Here is a 25,224-nt window from a genome sequence, read left to right as displayed (position 1 = left end):
GCTTAGATTGCACGAACATATAGAATTATTCTTTTTTTTTTTTTTTTTTTAGATTGTATTTATTTGCGAGAGAGAGAATGAGAGACAGAGAGCATGAGAGGGAGGAAGGTCAGAGGGAGAAGCAGACTCCCCGCCGAGCAGGGAGCCCGATGCGGGACTCGATCCCGGGACTCCAGGATCATGACCTGAGCCGAAGGCAGTCGCTTAACTGACTGAGCCACCCAGGTGCCCCGGCCTCAAGGTTTTTTTATGTTTATACATTACAGGTATATATTTTGCTTCTATATCTTTATAGGGATAGAGACATAGATGTTATATCTACATGTACGTAGATTTAGATGTATGTATAAATGTGTGTATACATATATCCATTTTTATGTCCACTGAGAAGACCCAGAAGCCATGGCACTCTGGTAGCAATGAACACTCCCATACCTAGATTTAGTTTCTGAATTTCAAACCATTCTCCACCAAAAGAAAACAGAGTCACTTGGAGATACGGCTCATTTCACAGCTAGCACAGAAAAAGGTCAAGATAAATCTGCAATATCTTCTTGTGCAACCAATTAAGGAAATTCTCCAAGAATAAGGGCATAGAAGGAAGTTTGAAGGGGTTCCCACTGCCAAATCTGGGATAATCTGAGCATCAAAATAAATGATATTTACAGATTATCTATTGAGTAAAATAGGAATTCATAAATTCATACTAATATGAATGAATGAATGAATGAATGAATGAATGAATAATTGAAGGAGTAGAAAAAGCTATTCCCTATAATATATTGCCACAAAATAAATAGAGAAGAAATAAAAGAGTTTTAAAAATCATTTTACAGATATCCTTGTAATAATCTATTTAGCAAGAATCATCAATAGATGTTAAAACTAGTGGGTGAAAGTTTGATAAGAAATGGTATATCTGGGGCGCCTGGGTGGCTCAGTCGTTAAGCTTCTGCCTTCAGCTCAGGTCATGATCCCAGGGTCCTGGGATCGAGCCCCACATCAGGCTCCCTGCTCAGCGGGAAGCCTGCTTCTCCCTCTCCCACTCCCCCTGCTTGTGTTCCCTCTCTCGCTGTGTCTCTCTCTGTCAAATAAATAAATAAAATCTTAAAAAAAAAAAAAAGAAATGGTATATCTACGCAATGAGATACCACCTTATACCAGTTAGAATGGCAAAAGTTAGCAAGACAGTAAACAACAAGTGTTGGCGAGGCCAAGATCTATAAAGAACTTATCAAACTCAACACCCAAAAAACAAATAATCCAGTCAAGAAAGGGGCAGAAGACACAAACAGACACTTCTCCAAAGAAGACATACAAATGGCTAACAGACACATGAAAAAATGTTAACATCACTAGCCATCAGGTAAATACAAATCAAAACCACAATGAGATACCACCTTACGCCAGTTAAAATGGCAAAAATTAAGAAGACAGGAAACAACAAGTGTTGGCGAGGCCAAGATCTATAAAGAACTTATCAAACTCAACACCCAAAAAACAAATAATCCAAGAAATGTATATCTACATTGTCTCAAAATATCTTCTCACAAAATACTTACTAACAACAAGGGGAAATGGTAAATTTAAAGAAGCGAACCTGGCGAACACCTTCTGAACCTTGTAATCCAATTTAATATTGCCAATAATGAGACACATTGATACCATGTATCTACTGGTGTGATGCACTAAGAAGGACATAGTGTCATATCTGTGGGGCTCCTGCCAAAAATGCATAAACTTACTCTCATCAGGAACAAACATTAAAGACACTGAAGTCAGAGTTTCCTCTTTGGTTCATATTTCTCTGCAAAGATTTCTATCATGCATTTATCACATGCACTGCAAATATGCACTGATGGGTCTGCTTCCTCCTGGACCTAGGTTCCTAGAACCAGGGACAACGTTATTTATCTCTGTATCCTTCTAACTATATCACCTTCTTATGCATAACTTAATAATCATATTTATTATACTATATTTCAAATACTCCTTTACCTGGTTTTTCTCCCTTGTTTTAGTAAGAAAACCCAACTAGTAATGGGTTAAGTAAGAAAGGCACTTGATTACCTTGTAGAAAATAACATCTAGATGCACACAGTTCCAAAGCTGGATCAGCAGTTTAATGATTTTATGGGATTTCGTGAGCATCTCTCTGATTCGATTGGCCTTTCCTTCATTCAAGATAACCTCTACTGCTTTATACATCATGGTCTTGGGGAACAGGGCACCAAGGAGTAAGGAAGTAGGTGGTTGGCTCAGGCCTTTCATCTGGAGGGGAATTCTTCCCTAAGTCCCCAGTAGATGTCCCGTGAAGTTTCGTTCACACGCTAACTCCTAGACAAATTACAAATCATCCTCTCTGGCCAATCGAACAAAACGGGGTCTGTTAAGAAGGAAGAACAGGGGGGATCTACTGAGTGGGCATCATTAGTGCCTGTCATACTCATTCACTAAACTGTAAGTTCTCTGATGGCAGAAACTGATTCTTGCTCATTTTTATTTTTTTTATTTTTTACCTCCAGGGTGTACCATAGCACCTGACTATTTATTGATGCTCAATAAATGCTTGTTGAACAAATGAAAATGACCAAGCATGGATAGTATAAGAAAATAACAAACATGGGGAAGTAACAAAGTTACAGAAATGTACAAATTCTTATAATCTTGGAATCTGGCCTCTAACTCTCAATTCCCTTCACAGAAGGTCATTTGAAGAAATGAACGAATCATAAAGATGTTTTGTGTTGCAGGATGGTTGGTCTTGCATGAGTAAGATGGGAAGTAGGAAGCTTCTAGGCAGAGAGGCTGGTATATCTGTGGAGATGCTTCGTATTGAAAAATGGACAGCTGAGATTGCACATAAGGAGAAATGTGCAGGAGGGCAGGCTCCGTGTGCCCCACACGAGGTATGGTGGCTGGAGGTTCTGCTATCACACCCAGAAGCCGCACATCCCAAAGAGGCAAAGAAATGGACCCTTCAGCATTTTAGGAGCAAAGAAACCTTTGTCAAAAGGTCCATAGTAGTCCTTTTCTCTTCACACTTCTTTGAGAAGAATTTGGCCACATGCCCATTCCTAAACCAGCCCCTGAAAGGGGAACAGAATTAGCGTGACTGACTTAGGTTAACCGTTCAGGTTGGGATGGATGCCGGTGAGAAAATCTGCATGGAGGTCATCCGGTTTAGGAGTTATTGCCACCATGTAGCTTAAGAAATTTCAATAGCTTGAACGTGCTTTATTTATCGTGGGAAAAATAGTTATGAAATTAGGATGTAAGAGATATTTTTTTTTGTTTGTCTTTTTTTTTATTATGCTATGTTAACCACCATACATTACATCATTAGTTTTTGATGTAGTGTTCCATGATTCATTGTTTGTGTATAACACCCAGTGCTCCATGCAGAACGTGCCCTCTTAAATACCCATCACCAGGCTAACCCATCCTCCCATCCCCTCCCCTCTAGAACCCTCAGTTTGTTTCTCAGAGTCCATCGTCTCTCATGGTTCGTCTCCCCCTCCGATTTCCCTCCCTTCATTCTTCCCCTCCTGCTATCTTCTTCTTTTTTTTTTTTTTAACATATAATGTATTATTTGTTTCAGAGGTACAGATCTGTGATTCAACAGTCTTGCACAATTCACAGCGCTCACCATAGCACATAACCTCCCCAATGTCTATCACCCAGCCACCCCATCCCTCCCACCCCCCACCACTTCAGCAACCCTCAGTTTGTTTCCTGAGATTAAGAATTCCTCATATCAGTGAGATCATATGATACATGTCTTTCTCTGATTGACTTATTTCACTCAGCATGATACCCTCTAGTTCCATCCATATCATTGCAAATGGCAAGATTTCATTCCTTTTGATGGCTGCATAATATTCCATTGTACATATATACCACATCTTCTTTATCCATTCATCTGTCGATGGACATCTTGGCTCTTTCCACAGTTTGGCTATTGTGGACATTGCGGCTATAAACATCGGGGTGCACGTACCCCTTCGGATCCCTCCATTTGTATCTTTGGGGTAAATACCGAGTAGTGCAATTGCTGGATCATATGGTAGCTCTATTTTCAACTTTTTGAGGAACCTCCATACTGATTTCCAGAGTGGCTGCAGCAGCTTGCATTCTCATCAATAGTGTAGGAGGGTTCCCCTTTCTCTGCATCCCCGCCAACATCTGTCGTTTCCTGACTTGTTAATAGTATTAGAGGTCCTAGCTACAGCAATCAGACAACAAAAAGAAATAAAAGGCATCCAAAGCGGCAAAGAAGTCAAACTCTCACTCTTTGCAGATGATATGATACTTTATGTGGAAAACCCAAGACTCCACCCCAAAACTGCTAGAACTCATACAGGAATTCAGTAAAGTGGCAGGATATAAAATCAATGCACAGAAATCAGTGACATTCCTATACACCAACAAGACAGAAGAAAGAGAAATTAAGGACTCGATCCCATTTACAATTGCACCCAAACCATAAGATACCTAGGAATAAATCTAACCAAAGAGGTAAGAGATATTTTTTTTAAAGATTTTATTTATTTATTTGAGAGAGAGAGAATGAGAGAGAGAGCATGAGAGGGGGGAGGGTCAGAGGGAGAAGCAGACTCCCCGCGAGCAGGGAGCCCGATGTGGGACTCGATCCCAGGTCTCCAGGATCATGACCTGAGCCGAAGGCAGTCGCCCAACCAACTGAGCCACCCAGGCGCCCCAAGTAAGAGATATTTTAAAGAGAGGACAGTCACTCCCTGAACATTGGGGGGGGGGGGCAAGTGAGAGGGAGAAATCAAAGAGGTTCTGACGTTGAATTTCTTCTCAAAACTGATCTACAGCAACAACAGAGATAGGGAGCCACTTAACTGACTATTTCCAGAAACTGGGAAACTATTCCCAGACTGAAAGTTCACTTGTGGTTAACAAGAAACAAACAAACAAAACCCAAAGCAATTAGCAGAATGCAGGACTCAGAGCACTTTATTATGTGGCAAGACAGGGGTAAGGTCAGCTAAGAACAGCATATGCAATAAATTCTTCGTGTGGCTAATGACCACTTCACCTCCTGGATGATTGAAAAAGTATTGATAAGGAGAAGCCTTCTTCTGCTCCAAATTTTGATCAGTTGGGACACATTAGGGAAGAAGAAGAACAACTGCAGAATGTAGCAACTTATACTTTGGGAAAGCAGGGAGGAATAGCATCAGCTCAGGCAGACACGGGCTTTCAACATTGGGAGGGTGGCTGCTCAGAGTTCAGAGAAAAGATAAGAGGTTAGAGACTCCCTTGAAGACATTCTGACTACAATTCCATCTGGTGTGGATGGTTTAGGACTGGGAGGGGTGGCCACAAGATGTTTTGTGGCTTCCCAAGGTGCTTTCTGATGATCCCCAATTTTAAAAGAATATCTATTAAAAGATGGATGGAGTTATCATCCCAGAGCGGCTAAGACCTTGACCAAGGAGTCAGAATAGGGGATAATTCCTCCCAATGACTCTGAGTAGCTGTGTGGCCTTAGACAAGTGGTGCAACTGCTCTGTGCCTTCATTTCCTTATCTTTAATCCACATGTAAGAAGTCCTTCCCAACTGGGTTGTTTAGGATAAAGAAGATAAGGTATGAAGAGCACGTTATCATGATGCCTGGCACAATGTAACTGATATGTGTGTATCTGTATTCTACAAATAGGTTGCAGAATCCACAATGTAGCTTGTAGAAACTACAATAAAAAAAAAAATACAATTTTCACCTTTTAATTGCTTTTTAATAAAAAGAGAGGAAGTAGGGAAAAAGTCAGAAACATTTCCCACAATTCTATTTTCTAGAGGAGTTTCTTCAGCATGCTTAGAGAATTCAATCAGTAGAGAAAAATGCCAATGAAAAAAAATGGAAACTCCCTGCCCCAACAAGCCTGCTGAGCTCCCCTCCCCAAACGTAACAACCGCTAACAGTTTCTTAAAATTACTTCTAGAAAACATTCCAAAACCAGTTTTATTTTTAATTAAATGACAAGATGCAAGAAAGAAAAGTAGAAGTTGGTCAGATACGGTCTGTGGTGCAATATAAATTAACAGCAGAAAAAAAACAGCACATGCACCCAATTCTCCCCCTCTTCCTCCCTCCCTCCCTCTCCCCTTCTCCTCTTTCCTCCCTTCTCCCCATCTCTTCCTGTCCTTCCTTCTCCTTTCTCCATGCCAAGTAGGAAGATGAGCTCAGTGGCCTGAGAGAACTGAAGATCCAGCCAGGAGAGGAGCCTACCACCTGCCTGGCAGGGCTAGACGAGGTCAGCAAGGTGGGCCTCGGTGATTTATCTCCGGGAGCTGGGAGGACCCAGGGAAGAAATGATGGAAATGTTACTCCTCGAATTTAAGGAACTTTGGTGTCAGGAGAACAGGCTCCCGAATCTTAGAAAGTACATCAACCTGGATGCCCCCAGTAGTCACTTCAGTGTGGGACCTGAGCACCTTCTAGAATGGGTCAGTAAAAGAGATGTGAGTAACTGGGAAAGGAGATGCAGAAAGCCCAAAATGGACCCAACACCTTCTCTTCTCTGACAGGTTCACCAGACCTAGTGTCTACTAGGAATGTTGGAGACACAGTGGATCTGGGTGTCATGAGGCACTTGACCAAGTTGCTGATGATATCCTTCGGGGAAGTAGAGAATGTGGTCTGGGGACAAAGACATTCATGTGGCTTACTAATTAGCTGGGGCACCAGAGGTGAAGGATGCTGAGGAGGGGACCTGATGGGTGGCGTCCAGGAAACATCATCCACATTATCGTATTCAGCAAGGCCGTGGTTGGCAGGAGACCTTAGTCTTATCTGATACCCTTTTTCTTTTTTAAAGGAGAATGTGCTTTAATGTTACATGTATAAATCAAAATTAAGTTTTAAATTTTTTTTAATATTTTAATAATAAAATGTTTTAATATAATTTTATAATAAAATTTAATTATTAAAAGAACATAATTGTAATAATAAAATATCCTTTTGTTGTTTCCCCACCTTAGTCCAGGGAACTTCCAAACATCTAAGTTTTTGTGCCGAACTGATTGCAAAAATGGCTAGAATTATTCCCCCATTCCTATATATCCACACTTTGCACCAAGACCTTGCAGCAGCTTCCATCAAGAGCTGTGTCCCTGTTCTTCGAACAGAGGGGTCTAGTGACTTGCCTTGGCTAATAAAATGGAGAAGTGCTGGTATGACAGACCCATTCTGAACGAACCATACTGTTTGTTCCACAGCCTCACAAATGCAAAACCTCTGCCCAGTTTACCCACCTCCTCCCTCACCCTCCTTCATCTGGCTGGTTCCTCCTCATCCATGGAGGCTCATCTCAGGCACCACTTTGCCAGGCAGCATTCCCAGGCTCCCTCCTCCAAGCCACTTCCCCCACTCCCGCCTCTCCTGCTGGGTGCCGTCGGTCCTCATCGATGGTCCCCATCGGCCTCCAGCACAGCCTGCATCCTGAGTTACAGCATCTGTGCATTCAGCTCTCCATTCTCGCTTCACTATGAATTTGTTAAAGATAGAAATCTTGTCCTTTGTCTGTTATCTCAACAACTACTTCGATTCCTCATACAGTGCTCTCCAAGTGTCTGTTCCATGGTATGACTAAGTGTACAAACAAACCCAAAACTAAAGAGAGTGTATTTAGTTTTGAAAAGAGAAGACATAAAGGATATTAATGCTACCAATTTAAGAAATATATCAGGAGCTTGGGAATAGCTACAGGTTACCAATTAGATCCTCAATGGTCCAAAGTTGATAGAGTTTCGCTCCCTTAGGCATCCACCCCTAGCAAGCAAAACACGTGTTCCCCAAAGCAGAGGTCACCACTGATGAAAACTACTGTATCTGACAATATCCCATGAAGTCTGTCTTTCAGGTGGGGACCAAGATCATGCAGCGCCATGTCTGGGAAGCCTCGCTTCCAACCGCAACTGAGCTGCTGTTTCTATCACTTTGAGGAACCGGGGAAAGGCAATCCTACACACAATATGATGAGTGCGCAGACAGCATTAATTGGTCACCCCGAGGAAAAGACTCCAAAGTATCATGGTAACTTTCTTCAAAGAATTTTTGAAGGGTTGTCATATGGAAGAGGAACCCTGTATCTATGATCCTAAAAACGCAGAGCGAGGACCAATGGAGGTTGAAGTTGCATAGATACATGCATGGGTGGGTCTCCTAATCCTTAGATTTGTTTTAAAATGGAGTGAACAACTCTTAAGAAATAGTACCCTTTTTTGTCCTTGGAGATGTCCGAAGAGAAATTGGCTGACAGCCTATCAGCAAAGTTGCAAGGAAGTTTCATGCTACGGAGTCCCCTCTGCTTGACGATTCAGCAAAAGATAGTTCTATTTGGGAATTACCATGTGCCCACTTCCCACAAACGATCTGCACTGATGACAAGTACCTGCCTAGGCTGGTAAACATGTGTGATGATATCTGCCTAACTCCGAGACTCTCTTTTCACGCAAACAGCATTTCAGCCTCAAACATATTTACAGAGCACACCATCCTCCGGCCGGACTAGACAGACCAGGGCTGGACACGTGACACAAGTCTGAATTTCAAAGATGGAAATCTGGGTATTGTGGGGCAACTGCCTTCGGACATGCCCACAGTGGGCCACAGGAAGCTGCTCTGCTGAGAAATAAACAAATAAATGCTGACCGAGCGAATACTATGTGCCAGGCACTGTTCTAGGCGTGGGCGAGCCTGCAGGAAACAAACCAGATAAAATCCCTGCTTTCATGAAGCTCACATTTACTACGGGGCCAGGAAACAAAGATAAGAGGCAGAGAGAGAGAGAGAGAGAGAGCAAAAGAACCAGGCCTGAGTTTCCTGGCAGGCCCCTGAGAACTGCCTGTGGGTTCTGTGAGAAACCCCAATGGTTCTCCCATAAACTTCCTGCTTGCTTATGCCAACCCGAGTTGTTTTCTGTTATTTGCAACCCCGAGGGCCTTTAACCAAGATTCCATATGAAATGCATTTGGCTTCACACCCATCCTCTTCACAACCACTTTGAGGCAGGTGAGCAGGGGATCTTTTTAAGATCAATGGGTCAGAAGCTGGTGGAAGAGAAAAAGAAATTTTGCTGGCCATCCTTCCACCTACCCGTTCTCGAATTTAGGGGCTCTGGCTCTCTACTTTCCATAATAAGGAAGACCGAGGGAAGCTGCTTCCCCAGATATTCCGGATGGCAGAGCAAAGGTTACATGATAGGCAGAGTTTCAGGCTCTCCACCGCATCCAGGTATTATTGTTATTTAATATTCCTACAAAACTGTGTGATAAGCAAAGAAGTACATTCTCCACCCAGGCTTACAATAATAAATAAAATCATTCCAAAACAAGGGGAATAAAAGTTCGTCCCCTCAAGAGCTTAGAGGGGAGAGGCAAGTCGAATAATACGGGACAGCAATGTGACCTGAGATGTGTTCAGGAAGTTTTCAATAGACCATGTCCCAGTGTGGTCAGGTTTCCAGGGGCTTTCTGAGAGTGCCCAGGGAGAGCTGTGTAGACGGCCCGGGGCCAGCGTGCTTATGGGGGGGGGGGGGCGGGGGGCGTGCAGGTCCTAGGACCGTGTGTACCCCTCCTCCAAGGAGCCTCTGGTCCTCAGGCTTTAAGTTTTGGAATGTTCAATTTATTAAGAAAGAGGGTAGGAGACTTAAAAAATAAAAATAAAAATAAAAAAGCACCTTCCCATTTCACCAAATCTGCTTTTATTTTAATGACTCTGAGATGCAGATCTTCTTTCAATATTCTGCTTGCTGATTAATTTCCTGTTGACTCTGAAGGTAACTGAAAACCTCTTGGATGAAGCAGAAATAGCCCTAATGCAAGTGATTCTTAGTAATGGGACTGAGTCACTTGGGACAGCCTTCAGGGGCTTCCTCTAAGCTCCGCGTGAGTGGGTGGTTTTTGGCACTTGACAATTTAAAATGTGTCCACTCATAAACATGTTCAACATAAAGTCATTCCCCTCCCTCTTCCAGTGTCCTGGGAGGGTCCAGCTCATGTTCAATTCTGCAGAAGCAGCCCTAGCTGAAGTTGTGAAATCGGCTCTGTCTGCCCTCATCCTCCTCCCCGACCCCCTATCTTTGACTTTTCCCATCAGTCTTGACATTTACCTCTCTCTCCATGTCCAGGTTGCTCATTTTTCTGTATTTACCCAGTTATCACAACCTGCAGAAAGAAAACTCTTTTATATCAGCCATGTACACTTGAGTATGAACTTAAGTCAGATTACTTCTCCTGGGGGCACCCACATATAAACCCTTGCATTTGAAGGACAGGGAGGTTTAAGGCAAAAGGCAGTGGGATGATTGTTCAAAGACTCCAAACCCCTCCGGCTGGGTTTCCTGGGCCAGGCACGTCACTTCTTAGCCTTGATTTATTTTTTTAATTCTATACCATCAGACGTTCAACTAGATAATTTCTAATAGAAGGGGGTGATATTTGAGGAGAGCTGGAGTCTCCTCAGGTCTTGGAGCCAATCACATATGTTCAGCCTCTTTCATCTAAATGCCAAGGGATCCGAAAGCACCTTCTAGCAGCTGAGATCCAATGTCTGCAGATTTTCTGTCTGGGAAAGTTCCTGCCAGGATTTTATGCAAGGAAAGCCACATTTATTATTCTGGGTATTTATTCACACCTAAAGTTCCTAATACTAACTTTCTCATGCTACCTAATACAGCGTGATCACCACGAAGTCAGTTTAAAACTAAGACATGTAGGAGCACACAAGCCCTAAGCTCTCCATGGAACTGTAGGCTGCCTCTTGGCCCCATGTAGGCGCTTCCCACATGGCTCTCCAGACAGGATGGAGGTTTCCAACCATGGTTGCACAGAAATCCCCCGAGGAGCATTTAAAGAAGGGCCGTGCCCAGGTCACCTCCTGGACCAGCTACGTCAGCCTTTCTCTCTGCAGTGAGGCCAGACAACAGTATCTGAAAATCTTCGTAATTCCAGTTTTCCTGAGAATCGAGGACCCCTTTCAGGACGTATATGCAGGACCCAGAGATCACCTGAGGTACAGTGCATCTTCCAACCCCTGCCCGGCTGAAGGAGCTATTCTACCTCACCTTTCTTCTTTTTCTCAAAATCTATGTAGATTAAGAAGTCTCCGTTTTATGACCTTGTTTCACTGGGGAAATCAGACTTTGTATGTACCTTCTTCTATCTACCTTGAATAACCCGCATGTCAGCCTCTGGGGCATCCCAGTCCCTCAGACTCTGGGGTCTTCCTGTCCTTTAAGATGCTCAATTAAATTTAAGTATTCACCCGATATATCTGAGGATTCCTAGGCACCTGCATTTCCGTCGACACCTCTTCTTGCTTTCCCTAAACTATTTCTCTCTACTCTCTGTGTTATCTCCTGATGCCATCATCCATTTTTCCCATTTTTCTCCATGGTCGACACCCTCCCTATTCCTTCATTCCCTCAAAGCACCACACAAAACACTGTGTGTGTAACAGGTTTTATGGATAGCTGAGTGCTAATGAAGAGTATTATCACACGGAACAGCCCAGGCATCAACTTAAAATTGAACATCAGACTTCCTCATCCTAAGATCCAGCAGCCATGGAAAATTCCAGTCACATAGAAGTATTTTTTTTTTTTTGGCCACACCCACATGAGAGACTTTGTCTTCTTTTCTCTTGCTGTTAGACTCTATTCCTTCAAATTCCTGATCATTTTTTAATGCAAGGAAATTCACCTTTCAAGATCTTAGGCTAAACCTAGCCTCTGCTGACTTTAATACATCTCTCTATGCTCATTTGCTTGTCAAAACAGAGGGCCAAAAGCATAAAGGAATGCACAGTGGTTAATAACATTTTCCTTCTAGGGTGCCTGGGTGGCTCAGATGGTTAAGCGTCTGCCTTCGGCTCAGGTCATGATCCCAGGGTCCTGGGATCGAGTCCCGCATCGGGCTCCCTGCTTAGCGGGAAGCCTGCTTCTCCCTCTGCTTCTCTCTCTCTGTGTGTCTCTCATGAACAAATAAATAAAATCTTAAAAAAAAAAAAAATAACATTTTCCTTCTAGCCTGGTCACTGTTCTGAGCAGAGACACTTGCGAGGTCATGGCTTCCATGGGTCTGCTCTCCTAGTTCTGCTGCCCCCATTCTGGTCTGATCTCAGTTTCTTGATGTAGCAATCAGTCTATGGCTGAGGAGCTACGTGATCTCTGCTAGGTGCTGGTGGGGCCAGCAGAACATCAGAGCTGGGAGGGACTCAAGGAGAGCCCAGCTTCTCCATGTAGGGGTGAATCAAATCAAGAGCAGCCCGGTATCAGCCCAGGAGAGTGGCGTGCCTCATGCTGGGCACTCAGGCCTCCTTGATTCACATGCAGATGTACAGCAGTGTGGCCTTGGATGAACTTCTCTGTGTTATTATTAGCTTCGCAGCTAATAATAGAATCCATCTCATCATGCAGATAGGATAAATGAATTATTGCATGCAAATGCACTGGGAATAGTGTTTGAACACAGTACACGCTCAATCTTATTATGACCTAAGGTCCACAGCCGGTGAGGAAAAAACAGAATGAGAATCCAAGCCTTTTGACCTCCTGTCCCCTGTACATCCTACCCCACCACGTAATAAAAGGTAACACAGGTGAGTTCACAAAATCTTGCCATCTAGCTGTGTGAACAAAACCAAAACATCTAAAACAATCAGGGGCAACCATTAAGGAATGACTGATGGAATAAAGCAGTGATTCCTAATAATAAATCTCTTTATATTTATACACATACACATGCACGCACACATGCACACACACCCTGTTAAGTTCTGTTTCTCTGGAGAACCCGGGCTAATGGGGTCCCTCATGTACTCCCCTATTTCTTAACTCTCTCTCTTCTCTCTTGACTTCCTGTGATCCTTTGTCTTTTAATCCTCTTCCCCCTGTTCTTGCAGGGGGGGTTCCCCGGGAACCAGAGCCTGGGGCACAGAGTGTTTATTAAGTTGTACCTTGGGTGTCCACAGCTGTGAAAAGGAGGACTTTATTATGTGCCAGGCTGGACCCTTCTGGTGCCTCCCCTCACTGACACAGCACAACGATCCAGTCAGGCCAGTTCTATGAGTCCTGCTCTACAGATGTGGAAGCCAAGGCTTGGAGAGAGGAAATGACTTGGCCAAAATGACATAGATAATGTTCTTGGAGCTGGGACTCAGGCACAGGCCTTCCAACCCAGAGCCCAGGGGAGCAGACCCGCAGACCATGACTCCCTCTCACTGCTCTGCCCCCTGAAGCATCCTTTCTCAGAAACGCTTCTCTCCCCTGCCACCCACCATCTACAGGCAGAACACTTCCCAGTCTGTCACCACTACATCCCTCTTCAGCACCATGACCCAAATGCCGGTGTTGGTCAGTTTTATAAAATATAGCTCTGCTTTTGCCTTTGCTTCAATCCCTCCCCAAAAGAGACCAACTATCCCCTCTCCCTGTCACAAATACTTATACAGCCTTTTTCTTGCTAATTCCCATGTTAGTTTCCTTTCCATTTCTAGCTACTTTTATATCTGGACTGCGGAATTTCCAGCCTTCTTTATAGCCCCCTAGCCTACTCCTACTAAAAATATTCAGCACAGGGTAAGGCAAACCTTTGTCCTCTTCTGCTGTGTTTCCACCCCCGGTCTTCCAGAGTATAATTATCTCACTCTGAAAAGCCTTCATCAAAAGAGCTTGCTTGCATTTTCTTTTCCTTTCTAAGGCCAAATTCCTTAGTATAGATGTATTAATTATCTATGGCTGTGTAACAGTATTACAGCAAAATTACTAGCTTAAAACAGCACACATTAATTATCTCACAGTTTCTATTTGTCAAGAGCCCAGGAACAACTTAGTTGGGTCTCCTGGCCAGTGTCTCACAAGGCTCTAATCGAAGTATGGATTGTGGCTGCAGTCTCATATGAGGCTCTCCTGGGGTAGGATCCGCTTCTGAGCTCATTCAGTTGGCTGCAGCATTCAATGCCTTGTAGCTGAAGGACTAAGCACTTTGGATTCCCATTGGCTATTGGCCAGAGGCTGCCCTCAGCTCCTTGTTGTAACATAGCCTCCACAGACAGTTCACGACAGTGGCAGTTGTCTTCTTCAAAGGCAGCAAAGGAGGGGGTCTCCTTGCAAGTTAGGAATTACAGTTGTATTTACTGTGATCACCTACACATAACCATAGTCCAATTACCTCTGCTGTGTCCTATTGGTTAGAAGCAAGCCACAGGGTCTATCCACACTCAAGGAAAAGGATAAGGGTATGAATACCAGGAGGCAAAGATCATGAAGATAAGACTCCTTAGACCTCGTCTTCTACAATGGGGTGTGAGCACCACCACCCCTCACTGCTCATACTGAATGTTCCCTCTTCTTTCCACACATCCACTTCCTGCCTCCTGGTCTTTGCCCAGATTGCCCCAAATTTGGAGGGCAAGGGAAGTAAAATTTCTTCCACCTCCAACCCTTATCCTAAGGACAGGAAAGGCATTTGGGCAGAAGCCCTTCATTGTCAGTTAAGGTAATACAATTTGTCAATGTAACCCAGGGTAAAAAGGGGTCAAATTCCACGCCCCCAACATAAAAGGGGCTCAGCACAAATTTACATGAAATAGAGTCAAATGAATGTAGATGAGAGGAATATGAGTTTTTCATGCTAAACAAATGGCTATAGTTGGAAGGAAATGAACCCTGTTATGATGAGGTGAGTTTAGTTTCGGAGATTCAAAGAGAGAATAAACCATAAGCCAGAGTGGAAGCCCTTCCACTCTTTTCCACTGGCCCAAACTCACCCCTATATATATATATATATATATATATATATATATATATATAGGTATATATATATATATATAGGTATAGTGTATATATATATATATATATACACTACCCCTCTCTAACCCAGTCATCTCAGAGACCAGAATTCACTCTTTTTGCTGCTGAACCTGCAGAGGTTAAGCTGAGGAGAAAGGCCGTTACAGAGGATGCAAAAAACAAGAAAGGACCAAATGGTATAGTGCTTGATTATGTCTCTAGGGAGTGGTGAGTTTTACCTTAGGGGAAAAAGGGTATGTGAGAGTGTAAACCGGAATTAGTTTCAGCTGTAAAAACCACAAAGTTCCCAAATAAGAATGACTTAACCAAAAACGAAGATTGTCTCTGCCTCATGCTCAAGAAGTCTGGAGATAGCCAGAGCAGGTTGGCAAATAATCCCCAGGGGGCAGAGAAGCATACCCTTCTTCTACGCTGTGCTGCCGTGTGCGACCTCCATTCCCAAGGTCACTTCATGGTCAAAGTGACTGCCAGAACCCCTGCCTTGTACTCCATTTAAGGACACCGTGTGGAAGCTACACACACAGACTTCCGTTAACATCTCCCTGGTCAAAAGCAAATCATATAGTCACACCTGGCTGCAAGAGAGGCTGGGAGCTGTAGTCTTTATTCTGGTCAGCTAAGTGTCCAGATAAAAATCATTCACTTCAAAGGAGGTGAATGCCTGCTGGTGGACCACAAGCATCCTCTTGCCCAGGTGTGGTGACTGAAGATGCAACCCCTGCCTGCCCCTGACAGCCTCCCCGTCAAGTGCCTGCAGGTCTGCCTCAGCTGCAGAGATGCCCGACCCAGGGACTTGTCCACACTCAGCGGCTGAGATGAGGGCATGGAAGTTGGCCTTTCAGCCAGGTGTGGGACAACTCTGACAGGCCATTTGAGCTCCAGAGCCCCTGGGGGCTCAGCTGAAGTTGCCGTTGGGGAGCTTTGAGGTTCTACTTCTCCTTCATCTCAGTCCTGATCCCACTTCCTCCTTTTCACAGCTGTGGACACCAAAGGTACGACTTAATAAACACTCTGTGCCCCAGGCTCTGGTTCCCGGGGAACCCCACCTGCAAGAACAGGGGGAAGAGGATTTAAAGAGAGAGGGCCACAGGAAGTCAAGAGAGAAGAGAGAGAGTTAAGAAATGGGAAAGTATGTGAGGGACCCCATTAGTCCGGGTTCTCCGGAGAAACAGAACTTACAGGGTGTGTGCGCATGTGTGCATGTGTATGTGTATAAATATAAAGCGATTTGTTATAAGGAATTGGTTTGCTGGTGGGCTGGCAGGCTCAAGACCCAGGACAGCTGATGGTGCAGCTGAAGCCCAAAGGCAGTCTTGCTGGAGAATTCCCTGTCGTTGAGGGAGGCTGGGTTTTTTTGTTCTCTTTAGCCTTCAACTGATTAGATGAGGCCCACTTGCCTTATGCGGAGTAGTCTGCTTACTCAAAGTTCCCAAATTTAAATGCTAATTTCATCCAAAAATACCTTCCACGTTGACACATAAGATAACACTCAGAGACAACCTCTGGAGATCTGGGAAGCTCCCTTCTCGAACCTCCACAGATCTCCCTCCATCCCCCAAAACACACATGCATACATGTACACAGGGCAAGGTGGTGGCCATTTGCACCTAGGGTGGTTCAACAGAGCAAGATCCCTGATTCCAGCATCCCCTATGATGCCCTGAAAAGCTGTCAGACTTCACAGAAAGCCTGGGTAAAGAACCCTTCCAGGTATTGCATATTAACTTCAGGAAATGTGACAGGCGTTGGGATCCAAAAGGACAAAATGGAGAGTGTCTCCCTCCACCCAGGGCAGAGATAACGTTTGGAGCTCCCATGGAGCATGGATGTACGGACAATAACCAAGCCGGGAAAGGTCCTTCTTCCCTGCCTTCCATGCCCAGGTGGGAAAAGAAAAGAAGAGGCCATCAGGAAGATTCAGCAGGCAAGAGTCTGAGCTGATGCCCAGCACACCCTCCTGGCTCAGGGCTGGCCTGGCGCCGGTCAGGCTTCCCTGCCCAACTCCATCCATTCTTTACCATCCTTAGCCTATTTGTCCTCTTACAACTCCTTTGTGTTCTGTTAGATTTAAGTATGTATTATAGTCATTTTTGTCTTTTCTGTTAGATGATTGGCAATCCAACTAGAGTGATGATGTCCACTCTTTCATAGGTACTTACAAGAGCCAAGGATCGTTTTACTTCTCACGTGCACTCAAAAAAGTCAGGACCAAGATCTTATCATTAGGAATGCAAATTATAACAGAAGGCGTGTCAGTCATACGTTACCATGACTTTCCTGCCCCACCCCCAAAAATGTGTATATACTCTATAAATGATTGTGGGAGATGTAGAAAAAAGCAATTACTTGTCCTCCTTTTCTTTGTGAGGATATATCCAAGATACAAGAAAAGAAACTTAGAAGACCCAGAAGAGAGTTTAAAGCAGGGCAGCTTGTGCTGATTAAAAAGCCCAGCCCTCCTGGGAGCCAAGACAAAGAAGTAACATGATTTGTTCATAGTCAGACAGCTCGTTAGTTGTGGAGCTGGGTTTTTAACACAAGTCTTAACTCCCAAGATATGCTGTAAACTCAGGTTTCTTGGCTTCTTATTTCCATTCAATAAACCCATTCGTTTTCACAAAAGTAGTATCACATGCCAATGGGACTTTCCAGTGTTTGCTGATGGACTGGCAGATGGTACTTAGACTCTCACTGAACCCTGAATTTTCTTCTCACTACATCCACAGCAGGGTCATCAGTACCCTTGCCGGGCACAGGGCGGGGAGAGGATCCTGCTAATGCTTCCCACTAGCAGCCCCAACAGCCCCAATGTTTAGGGACTTGCAACACCTGGCATTTTATTGGATTATATAATAGTCATCTCCTCCCCACCCCAACCACCATCACAAGTGCAATCAGGCACATCAAAATGACTTTTTAAAAAAAAGTGGTTAGCATACCTCCTTGAGACAAACACAGCTATGCTCCTGGTGTTGCAAACAAACAAAGGCCCTCACAGCCCCTCCCTCCAGGAAAATTAATAATACATGAGGATTTTCAGGAATTGCTAGAAGTGTGACACCCACCCTTTCCAGATTTCCCGGAAGAATTATTCGTTTCTGACAAATAAGTTCATTTAAGCATGTAATGAAATTTGATTTGATTTTTAGACCTTTGTAAATGTTTCATGTCCATCAAACCGTGCATCGGAAAAAATAACCCTGGGTTGGACCCTGTGGGGGATCTAACCGGGTGTAAAGAATGAACTAGAACAGGAGAAAGCAGCCTGAGCGCCTCCACGCAGGTCTGGTCTCCAGCTCCGTCCATTCCCCCACCCCCACCCCCCTCCAGCCTCCAGGGCACCGGCCACAGGAAGGCAAACACCTACACTCCCACCTGGCCCCCAACTGTGGGGAGCCTGCTGCTCTCTTCCCACAAAGCAAATTTCATTTTGCCTTTTGCAGAAGATGAATGTGACTCATTTTCCCTGCTGAGGGTTATGTGATGACCTGCTATGAGCCACATATTCAACTGAGTCATGAGTGCTGAAATGCTGGTTGTGCCCACTCAATCACATTTAAGGCTCAGAAGTTCTATAAAAGCCCAAACCCACAAAAGCAACTTGATGGCAGGGCTCAGACCAGGTCAGCTGCAAGGTGGGGGGGGGGGGGGGGAGTCTCACCGCTGTCCCCTCGGCCATTTTCCCCGAGCCCCGCCCAGACCCTTCCCTGTCCTTCCCTCTCTCTCCATGCCTGCAACTCCAGGCTGGTCAAATCTGGGTTTCAATGCACCAGCATGACTGACCCTTTCTTGAGGAGGCTTCTATCAGTTTCTGGCTGCAGGAATGAGGACCTCACCAACAACCCTCAGCAGAGCACACCGTGCTCCCAACTTTTCTTCCTGTCAACTTCCGATTCATTTCCTGTAAGCCGTAACCCCTTCTGGGGAACATTAATTAGCCACCATGTTTTTTTTATCAGAATTCTAGGAAAGTGACATCTGTATGACTCACACTTCTGCAGTTTAAAAAAGTATTTACTCTATTTGATTGAGGCAGATGGCGTTTTGTGCTAGATACTTACTGTATGGATTTACGACCATCCGTGACCATTCTGGGAAAGAAAAAAGAATCAGCACTATTAGCTGTGAAGAGGCTTCACCATATCACTAAAACTGAGTGAAAACATATGGGGTGAAATATCTCTAAATGATCTCATAAATGTCTATTTAGAAATACAACAGACTTCCTTTATAATGCTGGTTTCAAGAATAAAGTTAACACCGCCCTTAGTCATTATATTCTGCCACTTGTGGCTTGATAAGAGGGTGATTTTACAACCTATATTGTCATCTATCTAAAGGGTTTTACAATCCATACAATCATAAGCTTGTAAAATAAACTATGCAAATTTATGTGGGCCAGGGTCTAAATTAATTCAGGTCTAAATAAATCAAACCCTAGCTAGACCGTGATTTAATCAAAAATTGAAAATATGACTCATAGCACTTCAGTGTGCTGACGTGTCCTGCCAAAAGAAGCATCGTTGCTGTGACAGAGACAAATGCTGGAAGGGCTGGTAGATTCTTCAAGGTCTAAATAGGGGGAGGTATCAAGATAAACATGGCATTATAAGAGTTCCTACAATTGCTCAACTCCATGTCTCGAGGGCAGGTTCAGAACAAGGAAGCTCACAACGTTCGTCCCGCAAATCCACAGATACGTACTTGATTGTCAGTTTCTCTCCCTGTGGTTTCAGGTTTTTATGGTTCTCCTCACCTTCTTGTGAATATGTATATCATTTTGTTCAAACTTTATTTTTGTTCCTGTTTTTACTTCGTAGATCATTACTTTTATCAACTCTCTTCTCCCCTTCTATTTTCCAAAATAGCTTCACCACCAGCAGCGCCCCTCCAATGTCCCAGGGGCTTGTGCAAATCTGACTGTGTAGGAGCCTTCCTTCCCCTTCACCTGGCTGAGCTCCTTCTTCAGCCTTGTGTCCCCAACAAGGACCTGTGACCACGGCTGGGTGACCCCGGGCAGGAAGCAGATTCAGGGCAGGGCATGTGGGGCAGGGATGTCTGAACCCCAACCAGGACCCAGGAGCAGATGGGCACGTATTGGGACAGCCTCTGAAACCTTGGTGCTCCTGGAAACCTTGGGGCACACAGCCTGGCCACCACAGATCTGTATCTGACTCCCACGTCCCAGACAGTGTAGGCAGAGAGGAAGCTGCAGCCGCAGGAAGACGCCAGGGAGGTGAAGTTTGTGTCCATCCCAGCTCTCCCCTCTTGTCTACGTGCGGCCCACCCGCTCCACCCCACTCACGACTGGCTCCTCCTCAGAGTGCTCTCCGGACAGGGCCATTTTGCAATAGAGTCTTCCCCCAGTTTTTCCAATTAAAATCTTGCCATCACATTGGTGTTTTGAGAAGAGTCTTTCATGCAAAGGAGTCAGGAATTCGGGAGTTTGGGGTTCTCACCCTCTGGTAGGGTGAGAAAGGGAATTCTCGTTGAAGTCGAAAGGTACTTGGGTGTCCACCAGACCAGACAGGGCTTCTGGATCCATGCTCTACCCTTCCATTCCTCCGCAGCGGGCTGGCTCTGAGAGCTGCAAGGATTGGGAGAGGTTCTCCCACAGAGGCTGGGAAACACTGGGGCTCGTAGGGGAGGACAAGTGTCGGGATGCTGACACTTGCTTAGGAGATGCAAATCTCTGAATTAGTGTCCCTTCCTTTGGTCCTTCTTCCCCAAGTTCCTGAACAAATTTTGAGAGACTCAGAGAGAAACACAATATTTAGGATCAAGTTGGAGATGCCCCAGAATTTTCCTCAAGAATACCCAAAACCTAAGGGCCTAGACACCCCCTCACTGTGACCAACCAGGACGGGAAAGGAGGGAAATCAACAGTTCCTAAAATAACACAGGCCAGAGCCTTGGCGAATGAATCTTACCTCCTGTGGGTTGATCTGATGACCGTGATGAACTCCTGAGGAGACGCGCAGAAGCAAGCCTTCTTCCTTCTCTTCATTCCAACTATCCCACAGGTGGCCACCCAGCGAGCTGAGGAAGGCCCATCCATGAGCCTGTGGCGCCACCTAGCAAAAACCAGAAGGTACTGGAGACACACTGAGCTGGGAGGTTTTTGGGTTTTGTTTTGATTTGGTTTTTTTCCACAACCAGAAAAAGGGGGTTTCCATTTCATTCACGGAGTTCTGGGAAATGGAATTTGTACAAAACCTTTCTTGCACATGATGGAAAACATGTATTAGCATCTAATGAGAGAATTTGGCCCAAAGGCAATTGTAATCAAAACATGAGGATAAGAGTTTAGTTCTCTAAACTTGCATTTGTTTCCCCCAGTAACAGCTGTGACTCTGCAGTTTTTGCTTCAAGAAGAATTTGATTTTGCCTTAAGTATTACATTTTGAAAACTGACAGAGCCACCATTTCTCCTGTTTTCTTTTCTTCTCCTTTTTTTTCCCCCCCTTGCTCTCCCAGGTCAGAGTTACCTCTGAGTGATGCCTGTAAGTCTTGCAGGGAAAACAGGCTCACCGAGGACAGATTCTATAGGCAAATTTAGGTACAGTTCAGTCAAGGGGACATTCTGACAATTTTATGATGTCACTGTGCCCCTTTGGGTCAGGGGACGGAGATGAGGTTTCCCCTGTTCCCGCAAACCCAGCCCCATAAGGAAACATTTGCCACGCATAATGAAACCCCAGCTTATCAAGGGATCCAGGTACACCCGAACCATAAATGGACATGGCCCTGCACAGAAAGCTGCAGCAGCCTCCCATCAGAGATGCCTGAAGGTCCAAAGGGAAACAGAGACTCAAGGATGTACCTCAGCTTCTGGCCAAAAGCTCTTTTGACGACCACATTGGGAAAAGGCCAGTCTTTGCCTTTGAAAGGGTCAGGAGAGCATAGGGGGTATGACCACGGACTCTGGAACCAAATGCCTAGGTTCCATGTTTGCTTCTTTTAATTTAAGCCTCGCCTCAGTTCTCTGTACAAAAAAAGATCATTCTAGTACCTGATGTTTCCGCAGGGTGAAGATTAAATGAGATAAACCATATAAAACGCTTAGGATAAGGCCTGGCATATGGCAGGCGCTTCATAAATATTAACTAGTGTTTAATTATCTCAGAGTTTAAAGAAACACACCTAAATTTCCTTGCACTCTAATAAACCAATTGTGGTTTTCTTTTGCATCTGAAGGTTTTTGTTAACTAGCCTTGCCAACCGTGTGTAGCCCCCCTCAGTGGCAAATTCTTTGGATATTCCCACACTGACAGCAGAAACAGGAGGAAATATGCAGCCTTAAAAAATTCTTTTAGCAGGAAGCATGCAAAAGAGTCTGAAGACCACCAATCTATCTCAAATGGATGCTCAATTAATGCCGTTAGAGGATTGACAATCAGCGCGGTTTCTTTTCATTTGCCTTTATGATCGTTCTGCAAACCCCAGCACTGTCTCTGGTTGATTCAGTGAACGTTCCTGAACAGTCTGATCACAATAAGGCTCTCTTTCATGCTCTATCTATTAGATTTGAAGTTTCTTAAGTGCAAGGATCCTGCCTAGCCACTCCATGCCCCTGAGCGACTAGACACTGTTGTGTGCTTTTGTATTAAACACCTAGACAGTTTGAAAAGTGGTAATTTGGAGGCAGATATTGCTCGTCCACTGAATGGACACTACAGCCAAATGGCAGTAAGCCTTGACTTTTGGAGCATCTCTGCGGGGTCCGCCTCTATGTGCTGTCGTTGGACCTGGTCTAGTATCGTCATCCATCAGTGCCTCACAAGAATCAGATTACAACGCAACATTACAGACAGCCCGTTTCATAGCAAGTGGCAAACTGATGTCTTTTCCCGCAAGGTGCAGGCCTGACGAATTTACCGGAAAGCCTTTGACACAATTGAGTAATGCCAGTGAAACAGCACTTTATCTTTAGAAGTCATGGGATACACATCAACATACAAGACTTTTCAAGCTGCAGCCAGAGCGTAGTGCGTCCTCGAGCTTCACTGACCAAGCCAAATGAGGTTGTGCTCGGGCATCGGTGGTGGGGAAAATGCATGACGAGTTTCAGATGTCTCGTATCTTTGGCTTCATGTGGCTTTTTAATGTAGCTCTAATTGAATTGCAGAGCAAAGATTATGAATATTAACTTGATCGAGCAACAGGGTAGTCTACTCTCTTCCTATTTTTTTATACTCGTCCTGCAGCTATGTTGCATGATCACACATTCTCATCTGAATCGGGTCGATAGTCCTTGATGAAAAATTCTTACAGACTCCTTATGGTTGGGAAGACATGGACAGATGTAAAGGGCTTTTTTGACTGTTATCATCATTTAGCATTTGCTTCCAAGTCTAGCTGCAGTGTTCATTCGAGGCATACCCAGAAATACCGTCTTCATCCGTTTATAATGACATACGTATGTAATAGCAATTACAATCCCTGAGATCTTTGGACTTAGGGAACAGCCCTTTACAAGTGAAAACTCCGTTCATGGTAATTTGAGCCCAGGATCTCCTTCCTTATCATTACCTTATAGTGATATACTGGAGCCAGGAAAGAACCTTCATGTACCTTCATACCAAACCAACTTCCTGCCTCTGATATGCCCCAGGGATCTAATGAAAGATAACGCTGTACAAATGATCTATTTGGCTGCAAAATATGGTCAAGTACATATGCACATACACTTGAAGATAACATGATTTTCTGAATTCAGTATAATTCCAATCAAAATTCCCCTGGGCTTTCGGGGAAACTTGGCAAGCTGATTCCAAAATATGTATGAAAGAACAAAGGACCGAGAATAGAGAAGACACGCAAAAAGAAGAAGAACCACATGGGAGAATTTGACTTCCAGATATTAAAATTATTCTAGGGCTAAAGCAATTAAGATAGCATGGTATTGGTGGGGAAAAGTGTAGATGGACTAGTACAGCAGAATATAGAGTCCAGAAACAGGTCTACATTTGCAGAGAGATGGGACTGTTTTTTTCTAAAACTGACACTGCAGCTGCCTGGGGGAAATATTTTTTCAGTATATGGGTATGGGGAAAACAAATTACCCATATGTTTAAAAAATAAAATTGAAACCCTCACACTACAACTTCTGGTATATTAAAAACTTAAATATAAGAGTAGAACTATAAAATTTATCAAAGATTAATATACTGGTATAACTTTAGGATTTTCTGGTTTGTAAATATTTCTTTGAAAAAATATGTACTATAAATGATTCTTAAGATGAGATCAACTATATTAAAATTAAGAGTTTATTTCCTTAAAAGACACAATAAAGAAAGTAAAAAGGTAAGGCAGAAACTGGAAGAAGGTATTTGCAACACAAAGGATTAACCTCCAGAATAAAGAATCCCATAAATCAATAAGAGAAAGACAACTTAACTGATAAAAGGGCAAAAGTGTTAAATGTGTATTTCTCAGAAGAGAAAGAAATAGGCAATAATATATTATTTTGAGCAATTTTATTAGAAATTAGAAAAAAAATACAAATTAAAACCACAATGATCAGATACCATGCCCAGAAGCAGTAAGAATCCTGATAATAACCAATGTCACTGAGAATGCACAGCAAGAGTTCCACTTTGGAAGATAATTTGGCACCATCTAGTAAGTTGGAAGAATGGATAAACTCTCTGACTCAGTAATTCCACCCCAAGGTATAGTCCCTTGGGAAACTCGTGCACTGTGAACTAGGAGACATTTGGAAGAATGTTTCATAGCAGCACAGTTTGTTTGTAACTGGAGAAAGAACTCTGATAACAGACCGAATGTTAATAAACAAAAGGATGGATAAATAAACTGTGGCATATTCACAATGAATACATCAATGAATAAATCAAAAAGCTGCACTCATCAGGGATGGAATTCAGAAAGAAAACTCGTTGAGTGTAAAAACAAGTAGCAGAATATAGGCAGAATGACTTCATTTACATAACATTCAAGAACATGCAAAACTACACAGTATGTTCTGTGGGGATGTAAGTATACGAGATAAAGCTATAGAGAAAAGCAAAGGGATGATGAATACAAAAATCCAGATAGCAGTTCTCTCTGCCAGAGAGTCAGGAAGGACCGCACTGAAGGTTGGCAAATAATGGTAATGGTTTTTCTTAAGCTGGGCACTTGGTAATGGACTACTATCGTGTGATTATCATTTAAACTACCCACATTTTAAAAATATTTTTATTTTGAAATAGTTTTATATTCGCATAGAAATTTTAAAAAGAGCAAAGTGCATGCCCATGTATCCTCCATCTAGCTTCCCCCAGTGATTAGTATAGTTCAATGATCAAAACCAGAAAGTTGACCTTGGTGCCACACTATGAACTAAACTGCAGACCTTATTCAGATTTCACTGT

The 25,224-nt window shown here is 43.8% G+C and overlaps 1 long non-coding RNA gene across 4 annotated transcripts in view; it reads right to left on the bottom strand.

Moving 5' to 3' along the window:
* The window catches only part of LOC123833673 (uncharacterized), a 198,081-nt gene that overhangs the window by 150,841 nt on the left and 22,016 nt on the right, over positions 1-25,224 (bottom strand). For all 4 annotated transcript variants that reach the window (XR_010413310.1, XR_010413309.1, XR_010413311.1 and 1 more), the window contains exons 4-6: positions 20,776-20,919; positions 18,907-18,936; positions 10,145-10,199 (exon numbers count right to left, since the gene is read on the bottom strand). This is a non-coding gene — a long non-coding RNA (uncharacterized LOC123833673). The remainder of the gene's footprint in view (positions 1-10,144; positions 10,200-18,906; positions 18,937-20,775; positions 20,920-25,224) is intronic.

The sequence above is a fragment of the Mirounga angustirostris genome, unplaced genomic scaffold (genome assembly GCF_029215605.1).
Source record: "Mirounga angustirostris isolate CCGP_5_RB_7025 unplaced genomic scaffold, mMirAng1.0.hap1 SCAF_7, whole genome shotgun sequence".
NCBI classification, from domain to species: Eukaryota; Metazoa; Chordata; class Mammalia; order Carnivora; family Phocidae; genus Mirounga; species Mirounga angustirostris.
Note: the sequence above shows the minus strand (reverse complement) of the source record. Positions and strands in the feature narration are given on the sequence as shown.